The sequence below is a fragment of the Phyllobates terribilis genome, unplaced genomic scaffold (genome assembly GCF_046119375.1).
Source record: "Phyllobates terribilis strain yellow unplaced genomic scaffold, ASM4611937v1 Scaffold_1631__1_contigs__length_240842, whole genome shotgun sequence".
NCBI lineage: Eukaryota > Metazoa > Chordata > Amphibia > Anura > Dendrobatidae > Phyllobates > Phyllobates terribilis.
In genome coordinates this window covers 181,656-198,951 of record NW_027364391.1, presented here as the reverse complement: position 1 = coordinate 198,951, position 17,296 = coordinate 181,656, and the positions used below count along the sequence as shown (strand labels likewise).

The 17,296-nt window shown below is 52.8% G+C and overlaps 5 non-coding genes and 1 pseudogene across 5 annotated transcripts; all 6 read right to left on the bottom strand.

Moving 5' to 3' along the window:
* Positions 1 to 5,356: 5,356 nt before the first annotated feature.
* Positions 5,357 to 5,472, bottom strand: LOC141244968 (U2 spliceosomal RNA; annotated as a pseudogene).
* Positions 5,473 to 6,590: 1,118 nt separating this feature from the next.
* Positions 6,591 to 6,781, bottom strand: LOC141244900 (U2 spliceosomal RNA). The gene has a single exon (XR_012308796.1). It is a non-coding gene; the product is annotated as a U2 spliceosomal RNA (small nuclear RNA).
* A 6,019-nt stretch (positions 6,782 to 12,800) lies between these two features.
* LOC141244861 (U2 spliceosomal RNA) lies at positions 12,801 to 12,991 on the bottom strand. The gene has a single exon (XR_012308760.1). It is a non-coding gene; the product is annotated as a U2 spliceosomal RNA (small nuclear RNA).
* Positions 12,992 to 14,109: 1,118 nt separating this feature from the next.
* Positions 14,110 to 14,300, bottom strand: LOC141244929 (U2 spliceosomal RNA). The gene has a single exon (XR_012308823.1). It is a non-coding gene; the product is annotated as a U2 spliceosomal RNA (small nuclear RNA).
* Positions 14,301 to 15,415: 1,115 nt separating this feature from the next.
* Positions 15,416 to 15,606, bottom strand: LOC141244899 (U2 spliceosomal RNA). The gene has a single exon (XR_012308795.1). It is a non-coding gene; the product is annotated as a U2 spliceosomal RNA (small nuclear RNA).
* A 1,120-nt stretch (positions 15,607 to 16,726) lies between these two features.
* On the bottom strand, positions 16,727 to 16,917 carry LOC141244898 (U2 spliceosomal RNA). Its single transcript, XR_012308794.1, has one exon. It is a non-coding gene; the product is annotated as a U2 spliceosomal RNA (small nuclear RNA).
* Between the last annotated feature and the right edge of the window lie 379 nt (positions 16,918 to 17,296).

The following is a 17,296-nucleotide window of genomic DNA, read 5'->3' as shown; positions in this document are numbered from 1 at the left end:
CGTCATCCTTGGCTCTGATGAGCTTGTGGATAGTTTTGGGCTTCCACAAGTCGGGCTTGAGTCCCTCCAGTTGATGTTCCCCCACAAATCGAACGACGTCTCCGTAGAACCATGGCGTCGTCCAGTTGTAGGGGAAGGAGCTGTCCCACTTGTCCCAGCCGAGTCGCCTCCAAAGAGGAAGCAGGAAGAAGCGAGACATGGACCTGCCCGCGGAGCCATTCTTGACTTGCAAAGTCCGGCGGACACAATCACACACAAAAGAGGATCGCAGGAGGGTGGGGATATCTGGAACGCCCTTCCCACCCTTGCGAGGCTCCTTGTACATGACGGCCCGCCTGACTCTGTCCATCTTGGATCCCCAGACAAAGTGAAACACTGTCCTGGTAATGGCCCTGCACACAGTGACGTGTGGGGGCCAGGCCTGCGCCGTGTACTGCAAGACGGGCAGGACCTCATTACGCAGGACGAGTGCCTTACCCTCACAAGTGAGGTGTCTGAGGCTCCAGAGTCCGATCCGTTGCTTCACCTTGGCCAAGCGTTCTTGCCAGGACTTGAGGGCCGCTCCTTCCTTCCCGAACCAGACTCCCAGCACCTTGAGGAAATCCGGTTGAATGTTGAAGGGGAAGGGGGCGGAGGAGGCCGGCTGCCAATCCCCGAAGAGCATGGCTTCCGACTTCCTACAGTTGACTTTGGCCCCTGAAGCCCGGCCGAACCTCTCACACGTCTGGACGAGGGCGTCGACTGAACCACGATCAGCGCAGAAGACGGTGACGTCGTCCATGTAGAGCGAGCACTTGACCTCGTGTCGTCCCGGACCCGGTGCGGTGATCCCTCTGATCTCTCCATTCTGCCGGATAGCCTCTGCGAAGAGTTCTATAACACAAACAAAAAGAAGAGGTGATAGAGGGCAGCCTTGTCTGACCCCAGAGAGGAAGGGGTCAGTCTTCCAGCCGTTCACCAACACCGAGCTGTGGATATCAAAATACATCAGACGGACATACGAACAAAACATGTTACCCAAACCTAACCGGTGCAGAGCTCGGCCCATGAACTCGTGGGAAACCCGGTCGAAGGCCTTCTCCTGATCCAAGGAGACCAGGGCCGCGTGTGCGCGGCGGACCTTGATGTACTCGACCGTGTCCCGCACGAGAGCGAGGCTGTCTGCGATGCGACGTCCAGGGATGCCGCAGGTCTGGTCCGGGTGGATGATCCGTCCGATGACCGTCTTAAGTCGTGTCGCCATCGTCTTGGCCAGGATCTTGTAGTCCACGTTGAGCAGAGTGATGGGACGCCAATTCCTCAGGTCGCACCTCTCTCCCTTCCGCTTGTACAGGATCGTGACCATTCCTTCCCTCAAAGATGGAGGCATTCTACCCTCCACCACCATCTCCTCGTACAGGTCCAACAGGTCCGGACAGATGACGTCTCCCTGCGCTACATAGAGCTGGAAGACCATCACTGCCCGGGGTCCTGCCGGTCCTAAAGGATTTAGCGGCAGAGAGCAATTCGCCCACCATCAGAGGTTTGTCCAAGGCTGCCGTGCCTGCAGGATCAAGATGGTTAGTGATACCTGACAGGAACTTATCAGCAGCGTCGGGGTCGGTAGTCTTGTGGGAGTAGAGTTCGCTGTAGAAGTCGCTGACGACCCTCATCACGTCCTCCTTCCCACGTCGCATGTTTCCGCTCTCGTCTCGCAGCTCGTTCAGGGGCGTGTGACCGGCATGAAGTTTCCTGAAAAAGAATGAGTTACATTTCTCACCCTTCTCCAGATTCTCCACTTTGGAACGGAAGACGATTCGCTTGGACTCCTCCTCAAAGTGCCTTTTCAGGCTCTTCTTGGTCTCCTCCAGCTCCTCCCTCACGTCCCAGCCGCAGTGAAGAAGGTCCTGCAGCGACCGCAGCTCGCGCTGCAGCCCTCTGAAGTCCCTCCTCTTCTCACACGCCTGTTGTCGACCCTTGGCCTGAAAGAAACAGCGAAACTCAAGTTTAACATATTCCCACCAATCAGAGACTGTTTGGAAGCTACCCTTGTAGGACTGCCACATTGCGTAGGCTGCTCTCAGCTCCTCCACGACTTCATCCTGAGCCAGCAGAGCACAATTCAGCTTCCAGGAGCCGGGGCCGGACGGAAAACCGTCGCCGAGGACACCTTGTAAGTGAATGGCTCTGTGGTCGGAGAAGAAGCAGGGGACCATCGAGTGCCTACTCTGCCTGACTGCCCGAGAGGTGAACACAAAGTCAATCCTGGAGCGGAGTGAGCCATCGGGTCGGCTCCACGAATAGTTCGTGGAGCCTCTCCCCATGGAGCCCACCACGTCCTGAAGAGAGGCCTCGGTTACCATCTCGATGAGCAGCTTGGACGTGATGTCCAACTTGGCAGATGTGCCAGAACTACGACCATCCTCCTCGATGGGGCAGTTGAAATCCCCGGCCATCACTAAGGTCCTGGTGGTGGCAAGCTGAAGCCGCAGGGTCTGGAAAAGCTCCAAACGCTCATTCTTCAGTGGGGACGCATACACGTTGATGAACCTGACAGGTTCTCCTGCCCAGTTGCCATCTACAACAAGAGCCCTGCCGCAGATGAGCTCCTGGACGGACTCAAGCGTGAATGCGCCCCCCCTGATCAGAATTGCGACCCCCGCAGACTTGCAGTCACCCCCACCGGACCAGTAGGATGGACCGTGGGACCACTCCCTGGCCAGATGTTTGAAGGACCTAGAGGAGGGAAGGGAACATTCCTGCAACATATAAACATCACACAACTGGGAAGTAAGGAAGGCATAAATAGTCTGACGTCTGAACTTGTCCTTGATGCTCCTGACATTAATGGAAAATAAGTTAATATTAGCCATCATGTAGGGAAAAAAGAAAAAGTTAGCGCAGGCAATACACCTTAGTTACCACTCCGGTCGGGTAGTCCCTCGTCGGTGTTGACTGCTGGTGACGGGATCACCAGCAGGCCCTCTTCCTCCATCTGGTCAAGCAGCGCGGCCTCGATCTCGGCGACCACCAGTTCCTCCTCTTCTGGCTCGGCCACCAGGGTCTCAACCATGTGCTCCATCTCTTCTGGCTGAGGGAGGGTATCCTCCTTTTCGCCTACGAAATCCAGAATCTTCTTTTTGGAGGATTCAGTAGCAGGGCTGTCCTCCACCTTCCTCTTTCCCCGGGTTGGAACTGGGGAGACAAGAAGGGGAAAATCCTCCTCGGAATAGATAGCGGCGGGTGGAGGAAAGGTTAATTCCACCGCTACCATGGTCTGGGGAGGGAGAGTGGCTGCCGGGGCAGGGGAAAGGACACCTGCTGAGGAGTAGGGGAAGGAGGAAGAGGAAGTGGAATCCTCAGCAGGGGTGGCCGGGGTGGGGGGGGATTTGACGGGGGTGGCAGGGGGAGGGATCGAGAGAGGGGTGACAGAACTCTTACCCTCCTTTGACTTTTTCTTCTGCTTCGGAGCTGCTGGGACCGTCGCTGGGGCTTTGGCCACCGACTCCTTGACCGCTTTGGCCTTGGTCGTCTCAGCCTTGGCCGCTGGGGCCTTGGTCGTCGCGTCCTTGACCTTCACAGGCCTGGTCGTCGGGGCCTTGTCCTCCGGAGCTGGGGTTGTCGCAACCACCGATGCCCAGGATCTCTCACGCTTGGGGCAATCCTTGTACAGATGAGCCGCCAGCCCACACAGGTTGCAGGACGTCTTCTTCGGGCAGTCCTTCGAGCTGTGTCCCGTCACTCGACAAATCCTGCAGGCATCCTCCTTGCAGTCCTTCATCTCGTGGCCATTCTTGCCGCATCTCCTGCAGTTCCGCGGCATGTCCGGGTAATAGATGAGGCCGTAGGAGTTGCCCAGGGAGAATGTCGGGGGCAGGTGCCGAAGTCCGTCTGAGTACGCCAGGTCCCTGTGAAGTCTAACGGTCACCGACCACTTACCTGTCCAGAAGCCGAGTCCATTCAGGATGTGAGAGGGTTCCTTCACAACCAAACAGAAGCGTCTCAGGAAGGTACAGATGTCTTGGCCTGGGGTGTGCGGGTTGCACATGGAGACCGTGATCCTCCTTTCGTCCCTCTGGATAGGGCAGCTACCTGTAAAGGCAGAGAAAGAATTATCTGGTCCTTTTGCGCTTACCATTTCCCAGAACCTCCTGCAGGTGTTCACAGTGGCGAAGGTGACGAAGAAGATCCCCGTCAAGAAGGTCTGGATGCTGAGGGTGTCCGACCTGGAGAATCCTCGATCCAGCAGCATCTTCTGGCAGAACACGTCCGAGGACATGTCCGGCACCCTCCCATCCACTTCCTTCAGCTTCAGGGCCACCGTCTGCCGCATCCATGGCTCCAGGGCTGGAGCTTCGTGGCGGGGCTTCTGGGGTCCCTTCTGCTGGCCAGCCGTGGAGGCAGAGTCCTTGGGGTCAGAATCGGCTCCTGGCTGCGCCCTCCTGGCTGTCCCCTGCTCCAGGCTCTTCTTTTCGGCCTTCCTCGCAGCGCTTGCCATGGCTTTCCTCCTGCAGTTACTTCTTGGAGCTGGATCTGGAACTCTTCCCGGAATGGGTGGAGCTATGCAGATTCTTCTCCCGTCGTGTTCTGGACAAATTCCCCGAAAGGTCTTTGTCTCGATGATTTTCTTCCTCGAAGATTCCACAGGACAGTCCGATTCTTCTCCGAGTCTTCGTCTTCTTCTGGATTCTTTAGAGCTTCTTCCTCCCACCGATATCCGCCTTCCTTCTCCGATGTCAGCTGGGCTCCGAAGCTCTTCTCCTTCCGAGTTCGATCGCTCTCGTCAAGTGTAGATCGTAGCTCTTGTGTTCTTAAAAGAACAGATTTTTTGATTGAAGCTGCATCCAAGGCACTGAAAAATGTGACCGAAGTCACACCAAAACAGCGCACGAGGCGAGGATTCATGTGGACCCTTCCCGGAGGAGAGGGTCCCCAATAAACCATCCCCATCCCTCCGAGCCAGAAGGTCACAGCGAGGGTCAGGGATCTCCGATACTCTCCCTAGCCGAAGCCGGAGAAGAGCCGTTTTCGTGCTCCCAGCTTCCATCTAGGCTGCCACCCTAGTGGAGCTGGAGCCTGTGTTGGTTTCTCAGCCCAAAGCTGACCGGACCTCCGACCGGGTTTATAAAAATTCCCCTTCCTAGCCCGGAGGCCAGGAATAGGGGGGGTTGCTCAGAAAGTATGATTGGCAAAGGTGCGGCGTGCTACGAAGCCAAGTCTTTCTGGGGTTCCCAGTCCCAGTAAGCTTGGACTCCCACCAGGGCGCCTACTCCTGGGGCACATTGCTCCAAAGCCCTCACACTTACCCAGCCTAGTGACTTCGATCCTGGAGGGCCATGTTTTCCATCAGATAACTCTATGAGCCACCTGGCGTACTAACAAGTGCACCAAACCAGTGTGTAATATGCATCAATTTACTAGGGCAGCCCAAGGACAAAACTGCCTTTTCAAAAGATACTACACTTGATCTTAGCCAAAAGGCCGAGAAGCGATAACCAGAATTGGTTTCCGACTACGGTGCCACCCAAGGATTCTGAAAAGTCCATTTGTGGAGATGGCCACCTGGACTCCCGTTAAGAAGACATGCTGTCAACCTCTAGATCCCTCACATGCCTGCACTTTTCGGCTTGCTGCTGCTGCAATCCACGCGTTTTAGATCTGCATAACTCCACCTCTTTTAGCACAGTACCCTCAACCCCCGGCTGTTCCCACCCGCCTCAACACCGTTGGAAGGGAGGAGAACCAATTAAGGCGGGGGGGGGGTGGAACGAGCAGCTGTCTACCCTTAGCAGGAGGGTTGCTGATTAATTACCTCTCCTGCTGCTGCTGCTGCTGCTGGCTGTCCAGCAGCAGACTGAAGGTGGCTGCTGCTGTGCGCAGGTATATAAAGGCTCAGAGCCTATTATGACACGCGCAGCCAGCGTTCCATTGCCACATTCCGTCTACTGCAGGCGGGATACCTGGATGGCTGAATGTCACTGAGAAGCTCACAGAGACCGCCATAAGCAACAGTTTAAAAGAATGCCACAGACTAATCAACCAAACTTTTTGGGTTGGTTTCTCTTTTATAGTCTGCAGGCATTAAATGAAAGAAGTCAGTGTTCCAGCAGAGGGAGACAACGTTTCAGAAAAGGCATTGTAGCAAACCAAAAAAGAAATTTTAAGCGCAGCAGAGTAACCAGCTCACATACCTGTTAGCTCAGGTGAGTTTAAAAGGCTGCTGTTGATAACAAGGGCATTTGCTAAATAGATGGTGTGTGTGCAACAATATACTGAAAGGTCAATTATATTGTGCAGCTTATCTCACCACCTGTAGTTATTCAGGTGAAAGCTCCAAAATGCTTGCCTAATATGTCTGTTTATCCAAAAGGAAGTATAGAGGGAGAGCTAGATAGATAGCATTGCATTACATTACATGGCAATGCAATGCACAGTTGCTGAAGTTGAACCAAAATGAGCTTGTCATCTGGCTTCTGCAACTTTTAACATGAAAAATCCAATGAGGAGAAGAAAAGCAAAGCCAAAGAGTCCATCCCAAAATCCGACAAACAAGCCAAATGAACAAAAAGCATTGAATTCAATTCTTTCTGATTTTAGAAACTGCATTAAAGAAGGGGTGCACCGGTCCTGGAGATACTGCAATACCAGGTCAATGCGTGGAGTGGACAGAGCAAGCTCTTTTTCCATCTCCCTGTTCTAAAAATCCATTTAATATATGGTCCCCAGATAGGGGACGTATCAGATATTAAACTGATAAGAACAGATACTACACTTGATCTTAGCCAAAAGGCCGAGAAGCGATAACCAGAATTGGTTTCCGACTACGGTGCCACCCAAGGATTCTGAAAAGTCCATTTGTGGAGATGGCCACCTGGACTCCCGTTAAGAAGACATGCTGTCAACCTCTAGATCCCTCACATGCCTGTGTAGCACCCTGAGGATTCGGCTGCTACAGGGGTATTGCACCTCAACCCAGAGGTGTGATATTCCACTCCCGGGTAAGGAAGGAGTGTGGAACTGAGCTCAGATAGACTGCATGCACTACATACATCCCATTCCAGAGGAGCAGGCCGACGGTACTCCCACTTAGAAATGTGCAGGTACAACCGAGCCTGTTCCTGGCTGGAGTGGGAGGGGGGTGGTACATCCCATGTAGTGTAGGGGCAGATAGGGGGAGCAGTCTGGGTAGTGATAGGAGCTCATTGGGTGCTGGTCACCTGAGCTCACACATAGAGGGATATATAAGGAGGGCATCAACTTAGATCAGGGTCAGACGCTGAGAACAAGTCAGTTGGAGAGGAGAGAGAAGGAAACAGCAGCCCTGGAGAGAGAGAGAGGAGAAAGAAAGAGAAAGACCCAGAGGGGGAAGACTGAAGGGACCCAAGAACCCAAATTAGAGCACCGGGTGAGGAGTCAGCAAGAGGGTACCGGAACCCAAGCTGGTGGGGGCAAAGACATTCCCCAGCCAGAGACCGGAGACCGTGGGCAGTGTCTGTCACGGTCACCCACCACATTCACCCTGAAGGCACACCACGTGGAGGGTCAGGGAACCCAAGGCCAAGGGTGTCCCAAAAGAAGGCCCGAGGGAGCTGGACCTAGGTGAATCACTGGTGGGGACGGCTGAAGAAAGGACAGAGGGAGAGCTCAGGGCCACGCTCCGGACTTGTTTGGGGGTTGGCCGGATCCAGGACCTGGTGGACGCAGCACGGCTCGGGTGGTCACTAACAGCTGGAGTGACCGAAACATCAGCAGTAAGTAAACTCCCTTAACTGCACAACCCGAGTCTGTTTTCATTGCCGGCTGCACCGCACCACCACAACCCCCATCCTCTGCGCCTGTCCCCTCTGAGGCTATACCCCTCCCGTTGGGGGTTATCCCACCAAGCTGCACATCCACCATCAGCCTCAGCGGACCCTGCTGCAGCGGCGGCCACAGTGACCGCATCACAACGGGTGGCGTAGTCGACACAAAAGAACTCTCATAACATCAGTAAGGACTGCCACATAACACTTAGCTTGACGCCCTGGGCACGGGACCGGGTCACAGCCGCTCGGAGACTACAACCCCCCATCTGATCCGGTGCCGGGTATTCCCCTCAAAAAGGAATATGTCCCAGGGGGCGCGTCAACTTTGGCGTAGTCGGCAGGATTACGTGCCCACAACAACCGGGTACTGCGTGCCTGAAGAAAAGTGCAAGTTTACCTCAGAAAGAAGTCTCCCGCCGGTTCCGGAGGGTCCACGCCATCGGACTCCATCACCAGTCGTTTCCCGCCGATTGTCCGCCATTTCCAGCTTGTTCCCGCCATCTGCCGAGTTTCCCGCCACTGGGAAGCGATTCCCGCCAAAACCGCAGATTTCCCGCCTTGGAAGAGCAGCGGACGCCATTATAGGCGTGCCAAAGGAGGGCAGGAGGCCACCTCCCATCGTGGGCCAGGACAGAAAATGGCGCCAAAAGTGGAAACCGCCCCCACCAACAGAGACTGTGATGCTGGAGGTGTCTGTCAGCGTGAAAGAACTCCCCCTGGAGCTGACAGTCACCGAGTTGCCCCGGGACCGCCCTCTAAGTGGGAGGAGACGAAAGAAAAGAGAAAAGATGGGTGTCGCTTGGAGCAGTCTAGAACGAGCGCACCCGGAGGCAAGGTGTCCAGAGCGAGAGCACCCGGAGTCGAGGAGAGGAAGAGTAGACCCGGGAATGGAGCGGCAGCAGCGCAGCACCGGCCCGCTGGCCAGGAGCCTGCAAAAGGAAGAAAGAGGAGAGCAGAGCAGCACCGACCCGATGGTCAGGAGCCTGCTGGAGTCAACAACCCCGCTAGGCTTAGCGGAGATCCTGGCGCAGCTTCCCCGAGATCGGGAGTGCGCGCGGAGTGCCCTGGAGGGCCTCGCGGGAAGGATGGCCCGAGTGCAGAGGGAGATCCTGGCGGAGTGGGGCCGGGAGATGGCCCAGCAAGCTGGAACCCGTCCACGGAACCCGCTCCCTTGGAAGAAGACACCGACTGCCTCTGCGGATGACGCGGGAGGACCCAAGGCCGGAGACGGCGCAGAAGAGGGAGCGAGACGCATGGCAGCAGGTAAGGGGGACGCCTATACCCCATACCGGAAGACCGCTTATCTGCCCCAGCTCCCCGTCGCAGAGCCCGAAGGTCCCCCGGCCGTACCCGAGACCGCCATGACACCGCCACCGACTAGGCCCCGACCGGAAGCCGCCGTCGCGACCCCGGTGACGTCACGCGTCGTGACCCGGAGCGTGGCGAAGGAAGAGGAGCCTCCGGCCTGGTCGCAGGGCCTAGCGTTTCCGGGCGCCGCATCCCCAGCAGAGCCATCTACCTCCGCGGAGCCTCCGGCCTGGTCGCAAGGCCAGGTAGCCCAGGGCGCCGCCGTGTTAACAGTTCCATTTACCTTCCAGATGCCCCCGGCCTGGCCGCAAGGCCTGGGTAACCTGGGCGCCCCCACCATCGCGCCCGCACCCGAAACACCAAGGGTGCCATATCTGGGAGAGGACCCCTTCAGCCAGCTAGCGTGGCCGGACGGGCGGCCCTTCATCTGGCCCGAAGAATTCTTGGAACTGGAGCGACAAAAGAAGTTAGGTCCCCTGTGTGAGCCCCTGATCCCGGCTCCAAAGCCCGTGACTCGGGTCTCGCCTCCACTAGAAGAAGCCCAATTCGTGTGGGACCCCACGGGAGAAGATTTGATGGGGTTCACCGGAGAGACTCGGGCAGCTGCAGCTGAACGCACAGAGTGTTGCCGTCAACAGCTGGCAGAGTTTAAGAGAGAACGGGAGGAGAGGCGGGTCAGAGAGCAATGGGCCCAGACCCGCAGCGCGGAGCAAAAGAGTCGGACCAGAAGGGACCCCTATGCAGCAAATCGTCCCCGTACCATCGGGACGGTAATAAAGTTTAATGCGCAGCATGGGTGGGGCTTCATAAAGGACCGGAACACCATGGGTGACGTCTTCGTTACCCGACGGGACGTCGAGTCCCACCTGCCAGAGGGTCACAAAGGCCGTGACCTCTACGTCGGTGACGAGGTAACGTTCACCCGGCACAAGTGTGCCAAGGGACCTTACGCCCTCCACGTGCATCGCCTGACAGAGGAGGAGTTGCGGTGTAGGGAGGAGGAGCCAGAAGACCCGGACGGGTTCAAGGCTAGAAGGTACTATGACTGAGATAGTACAAAGGACTGTATATAGTTACCTGTCGGGGTACCCAAGTAACCGTGGCTGCTTTAAAGTTTAGTCCCCGTTGGGACCAGTGAACAGTTTAACCCGTGTGTCCCCTACCCAAACCAGGCTGAGGACTGTGAGCAGCCATCCCTTTCCCTTTACTTGGCCGGGGACTGAGAACGGCCAAATTCCCCTGTACATAGTTGCGCTTCCTAAAGCGCCCCCTACCGGTTTTATAGAAAACCAGTATTTTCTAAGAGACTGTCGCACTTTTCCCGGACACACGTTGCACAGTGTCCGGAGGAGGAACCAGAGACAAGAGAAGTCTACGAGAATGTTTATATAAAAAAGTTTTATATATATATAATGTTTATATGTTTTATATGTTCATATAAAAATTTTGTATGTTTTGGTGTTTTATGTCTTACAGCCCGAGGACGTGCTGTGATTTACCAGGGGGGAATGTAGCACCCTGAGGATTCGGCTGCTACAGGGGTATTGCACCTCAACCCAGAGGTGTGATATTCCACTCCCGGGTAAGGAAGGAGTGTGGAACTGAGCTCAGATAGACTGCATGCACTACATACATCCCATTCCAGAGGAGCAGGCCGACGGTACTCCCACTTAGAAATGTGCAGGTACAACCGAGCCTGTTCCTGGCTGGAGTGGGAGGGGGGTGGTACATCCCATGTAGTGTAGGGGCAGATAGGGGGAGCAGTCTGGGTAGTGATAGGAGCTCATTGGGTGCTGGTCACCTGAGCTCACACATAGAGGGATATATAAGGAGGGCATCAACTTAGATCAGGGTCAGACGCTGAGAACAAGTCAGTTGGAGAGGAGAGAGAAGGAAACAGCAGCCCTGGAGAGAGAGAGAGGAGAAAGAAAGAGAAAGACCCAGAGGGGGAAGACTGAAGGGACCCAAGAACCCAAATTAGAGCACCGGGTGAGGAGTCAGCAAGAGGGTACCGGAACCCAAGCTGGTGGGGGCAAAGACATTCCCCAGCCAGAGACCGGAGACCGTGGGCAGTGTCTGTCACGGTCACCCACCACATTCACCCTGAAGGCACACCACGTGGAGGGTCAGGGAACCCAAGGCCAAGGGTGTCCCAAAAGAAGGCCCGAGGGAGCTGGACCTAGGTGAATCACTGGTGGGGACGGCTGAAGAAAGGACAGAGGGAGAGCTCAGGGCCACGCTCCGGACTTGTTTGGGGGTTGGCCGGATCCAGGACCTGGTGGACGCAGCACGGCTTGGGTGGTCACTAACAGCTGGAGTGACCGAAACATCAGCAGTAAGTAAACTCCCTTAACTGCACAACCCGAGTCTGTTTTCATTGCCGGCTGCACCGCACCACCACAACCCCCATCCTCTGCGCCTGTCCCCTCTGAGGCTATACCCCTCCCGTTGGGGGTTATCCCACCAAGCTGCACATCCACCATCAGCCTCAGCGGACCCTGCTGCAGCGGCGGCCACAGTGACCGCATCACAACGGGTGGCGTAGTCGACACAAAAGAACTCTCATAACATCAGTAAGGACTGCCACATAACACTTAGCTTGACGCCCTGGGCACGGGACCGGGTCACAGCCGCTCGGAGACTACAACCCCCCATCTGATCCGGTGCCGGGTATTCCCCTCAAAAAGGAATATGTCCCAGGGGGCGCGTCACCTGCACTTTTCGGCTTGCTGCTGCTGCAATCCACGCGTTTTAGATCTGCATAACTCCACCTCTTTTAGCACAGTACCCTCAACCCCCGGCTGTTCCCACCCGCCTCAACACCGTTGGAAGGGAGGAGAACCAATTAAGGCGGGGGGGGGGGTGGAACGAGCAGCTGTCTACCCTTAGCAGGAGGGTTGCTGATTAATTACCTCTCCTGCTGCTGCTGCTGCTGGCTGTCCAGCAGCAGACTGAAGGTGGCTGCTGCTGTGCGCAGGTATATAAAGGCTCAGAGCCTATTATGACACGCGCAGCCAGCGTTCCATTGCCACATTCCGTCTACTGCAGGCGGGATACCTGGATGGCTGAATGTCACTGAGAAGCTCACAGAGACCGCCATAAGCAACAGTTTAAAAGAATGCCACAGACTAATCAACCAAACTTTTTGGGTTGGTTTCTCTTTTATAGTCTGCAGGCATTAAATGAAAGAAGTCAGTGTTCCAGCAGAGGGAGACAACGTTTCAGAAAAGGCATTGTAGCAAACCAAAAAAGAAATTTTAAGCGCAGCAGAGTAACCAGCTCACATACCTGTTAGCTCAGGTGAGTTTAAAAGGCTGCTGTTGATAACAAGGGCATTTGCTAAATAGATGGTGTGTGTGCAACAATATACTGAAAGGTCAATTATATTGTGCAGCTTATCTCACCACCTGTAGTTATTTAGGTGAAAGCTCCAAAATGCTTGCCTGATATGTCTGTTTATCCAAAAGGAAGTATAGAGGGAGAGCTAGATAGATAGCATTGCATTACATTACATGGCAATGCAATGCACAGTTGCTGAAGTTGAACCAAAATGAGCTTGTCATCTGGCTTCTGCAACTTTTAACATGAAAAATCCAATGAGGAGAAGAAAAGCAAAGCCAAAGAGTCCATCCCAAAATCCGACAAACAAGCCAAATGAACAAAAAGCATTGAATTCAATTCTTTCTGATTTTAGAAACTGCATTAAAGAAGGGGTGCACCGATCCTGGAGATACTGCAATACCAGGTCAATGCGTGGAGTGGACAGAGCAAGCTCTTTTTCCATCTCCCTGTTCTAAAAATCCATTTAATATATGGTCCCCAGATAGGGGACGTATCAGATATTAAACTGATAAGAACAGATACTACACTTGATCTTAGCCAAAAGGCCGAGAAGCGATAACCAGAATTGGTTTCCGACTACGGTGCCACCCAAGGATTCTGAAAAGTCCATTTGTGGAGATGGCCACCTGGACTCCCGTTAAGAAGACATGCTGTCAACCTCTAGATCCCTCACATGCCTGCACTTTTCGGCTTGCTGCTGCTGCAATCCACGCGTTTTAGATCTGCATAACTCCACCTCTTTTAGCACAGTACCCTCAACCCCCGGCTGTTCCCACCCGCCTCAACACCGTTGGAAGGGAGGAGAACCAATTAAGGCGGGGGGGGGGTGGAACGAGCAGCTGTCTACCCTTAGCAGGAGGGTTGCTGATTAATTACCTCTCCTGCTGCTGCTGCTGCTGCTGGCTGTCCAGCAGCAGACTGAAGGTGGCTGCTGCTGTGCGCAGGTATATAAAGGCTCAGAGCCTATTATGACACGCGCAGCCAGCGTTCCATTGCCACATTCCGTCTACTGCAGGCGGGATACCTGGATGGCTGAATGTCACTGAGAAGCTCACAGAGACCGCCATAAGCAACAGTTTAAAAGAATGCCACAGACTAATCAACCAAACTTTTTGGGTTGGTTTCTCTTTTATAGTCTGCAGGCATTAAATGAAAGAAGTCAGTGTTCCAGCAGAGGGAGACAACGTTTCAGAAAAGGCATTGTAGCAAACCAAAAAAGAAATTTTAAGCGCAGCAGAGTAACCAGCTCACATACCTGTTAGCTCAGGTGAGTTTAAAAGGCTGCTGTTGATAACAAGGGCATTTGCTAAATAGATGGTGTGTGTGCAACAATATACTGAAAGGTCAATTATATTGTGCAGCTTATCTCACCACCTGTAGTTATTTAGGTGAAAGCTCCAAAATGCTTGCCTAATATGTCTGTTTATCCAAAAGGAAGTATAGAGGGAGAGCTAGATAGATAGCATTGCATTACATTACATGGCAATGCAATCCACAGTTGCTGAAGTTGAACCAAAATGAGCTTGTCATCTGGCTTCTGCAACTTTTAACATGAAAAATCCAATGAGGAGAAGAAAAGCAAAGCCAAAGAGTCCATCCCAAAATCCGACAAACAAGCCAAATGAACAAAAAACATTGAATTCAATTCTTTCTGATTTTAGAAACTGCATTAAAGAAGGGGTGCACCGGTCCAGGAGATACTGCAATACCAGGTCAATGCGTGGAGTGGACAGAGCAAGCTCTTTTTCCATCTCCCTGTTCTAAAAATCCATTTAATATATGGTCCCCAGATAGGGGACGTATCAGATATTAAACTGATAAGAACAGATACTACACTTGATCTTAGCCAAAAGGCCGAGAAGCGATAACCAGAATTGGTTTCCGACTACGGTGCCACCCAAGGATTCTGAAAAGTCCATTTGTGAAGATGGCCACCTGGACTCCCGTTAAGAAGACATGCTGTCAACCTCTAGATCCCTCACATGCCTGCACTTTTCGGCTTGCTGCTGCTGCAATCCACGCGTTTTAGATCTGCATAACTCCACCTCTTTTAGCACAGTACCCTCAACCCCCGGCTGTTCCCACCCGCCTCAACACCGTTGGAAGGGAGGAGAACCAATTAAGGCGGGGGGGGGGGGGGTGGAACGAGCAGCTGTCTACCCTTAGCAGGAGGGTTGCTGATTAATTACCTCTCCTGCTGCTGCTGGCTGTCCAGCAGCAGACTGAAGGTGGCTGCTGCTGTGCGCAGGTATATAAAGGCTCAGAGCCTATTATGACACGCGCAGCCAGCGTTCCATTGCCACATTCCGTCTACTGCAGGCGGGATACCTGGATGGCTGAATGTCACTGAGAAGCTCACAGAGACCGCCATAAGCAACAGTTTAAAAGAATGCCACAGACTAATGAACCAAACTTTTTGGGTTGGTTTCTCTTTTATAGTCTGCAGGCATTAAATGAAAGAAGTCAGTGTTCCAGCAGAGGGAGACAACGTTTCAGAAAAGGCATTGTAGCAAACCAAAAAAGAAATTTTAAGCGCAGCAGAGTAACCAGCTCACATACCTGTTAGCTCAGGTGAGTTTAAAAGGCTGCTGTTGATAACAAGGGCATTTGCTAAATAGATGGTGTGTGTGTGCAACAATATACTGAAAGGTCAATTATATTGTGCAGCTTATCTCACCACCTGTAGTTATTTAGGTGAAAGCTCCAAAATGCTTGCCTAATATGTCTGTTTATCCAAAAGGAAGTATAGAGGGAGAGCTAGATAGATAGCATTGCATTACATTACATGGCAATGCAATGCACAGTTGCTGAAGTTGAACCAAAATGAGCTTGTCATCTGGCTTCTGCAACTTTTAACATGAAAAATCCAATGAGGAGAAGAAAAGCAAAGCCAAAGAGTCCATCCCAAAATCCGACAAACAAGCCAAATGAACAAAAAGCATTGAATTCAATTCTTTCTGATTTTAGAAACTGCATTAAAGAAGGGGTGCACCGGTCCTGGAGATACTGCAATACCAGGTCAATGCGTGGAGTGGACAGAGCAAGCTCTTTTTCCATCTCCCTGTTCTAAAAATCCATTTAATATATGGTCCCCAGATAGGGGACGTATCAGATATTAAACTGATAAGAACAGATACTACACTTGATCTTAGCCAAAAGGCCGAGAAGCGATAACCAGAATTGGTTTCCGACTACGGTGCCACCCAAGGATTCTGAAAAGTCCATTTGTGGAGATGGCCACCTGGACTCCCGTTAAGAAGACATGCTGTCAACCTCTAGATCCCTCACATGCCTGCACTTTTCGGCTTGCTGCTGCTGCAATCCACGCGTTTTAGATCTGCATAACTCCACCTCTTTTAGCACAGTACCCTCAACCCCCGGCTGTTCCCACCCGCCTCAACACCGTTGGAAGGGAGGAGAACCAATTAAGGGGGGGGGGGGGTGGAACGAGCAGCTGTCTACCCTTAGCAGGAGGGTTGCTGATTAATTACCTCTCCTGCTGCTGCTGCTGCTGCTGGCTGTCCAGCAGCAGACTGAAGGTGGCTGCTGCTGTGCGCAGGTATATAAAGGCTCAGAGCCTATTATGACACGCGCAGCCAGCGTTCCATTGCCACATTCCGTCTACTGCAGGCGGGATACCTGGATGGCTGAATGTCACTGAGAAGCTCACAGAGACCGCCATAAGCAACAGTTTAAAAGAATGCCACAGACTAATCAACCAAACTTTTTGGGTTGGTTTCTCTTTAATAGTCTGCAGGCATTAAATGAAAGAAGTCAGTGTTCCAGCAGAGGGAGACAACGTTTCAGAAAAGGCATTGTAGCAAACCAAAAAAGAAATTTTAAGCGCAGCAGAGTAACCAGCTCACATACCTGTTAGCTCAGGTGAGTTTAAAAGGCTGCTGTTGATAACAAGGGCATTTGCTAAATAGATGGTGTGTGTGTGCAACAATATACTGAAAGGTCAATTATATTGTGCAGCTTATCTCACCACCTGTAGTTATTTAGGTGAAAGCTCCAAAATGCTTGCCTAATATGTCTGTTTATCCAAAAGGAAGTATAGAGGGAGAGCTAGATAGATAGCATTGCATTACATTACATGGCAATGCAATGCACAGTTGCTGAAGTTGAACCAAAATGAGCTTGTCATCTGGCTTCTGCAACTTTTAACATGAAAAATCCAATGAGGAGAAGAAAAGCAAAGCCAAAGAGTCCATCCCAAAATCCGACAAACAAGCCAAATGAACAAAAAGCATTGAATTCAATTCTTTCTGATTTTAGAAACTGCATTAAAGAAGGGGTGCACCGGTCCTGGAGATACTGCAATACCAGGTCAATGCGTGGAGTGGACAGAGCAAGCTCTTTTTCCATCTCCCTGTTCTAAAAATCCATTTAATATATGGTCCCCAGATAGGGGACGTATCAGATATTAAACTGATAAGAACAGATACTACACTTGATCTTAGCCAAAAGGCCGAGAAGCGATAACCAGAATTGGTTTCCGACTACGGTGCCACCCAAGGATTCTGAAAAGTCCATTTGTGGAGATGGCCACCTGGACTCCCGTTAAGAAGACATGCTGTCAACCTCTAGATCCCTCACATGCCTGCACTTTTCGGCTTGCTGCTGCTGCAATCCACGCGTTTTAGATCTGCATAACTCCACCTCTTTTAGCACAGTACCCTCAACCCCCGGCTGTTCCCACCCGCCTCAACACCGTTGGAAGGGAGGAGAACCAATTAAGGGGGGGGGGGGTGGAACGAGCAGCTGTATACCCTTAGCAGGAGGGTTGCTGATTAATTACCTCTCCTGCTGCTGCTGCTGCTGCTGGCTGTCCAGCAGCAGACTGAAGGTGGCTGCTGCTG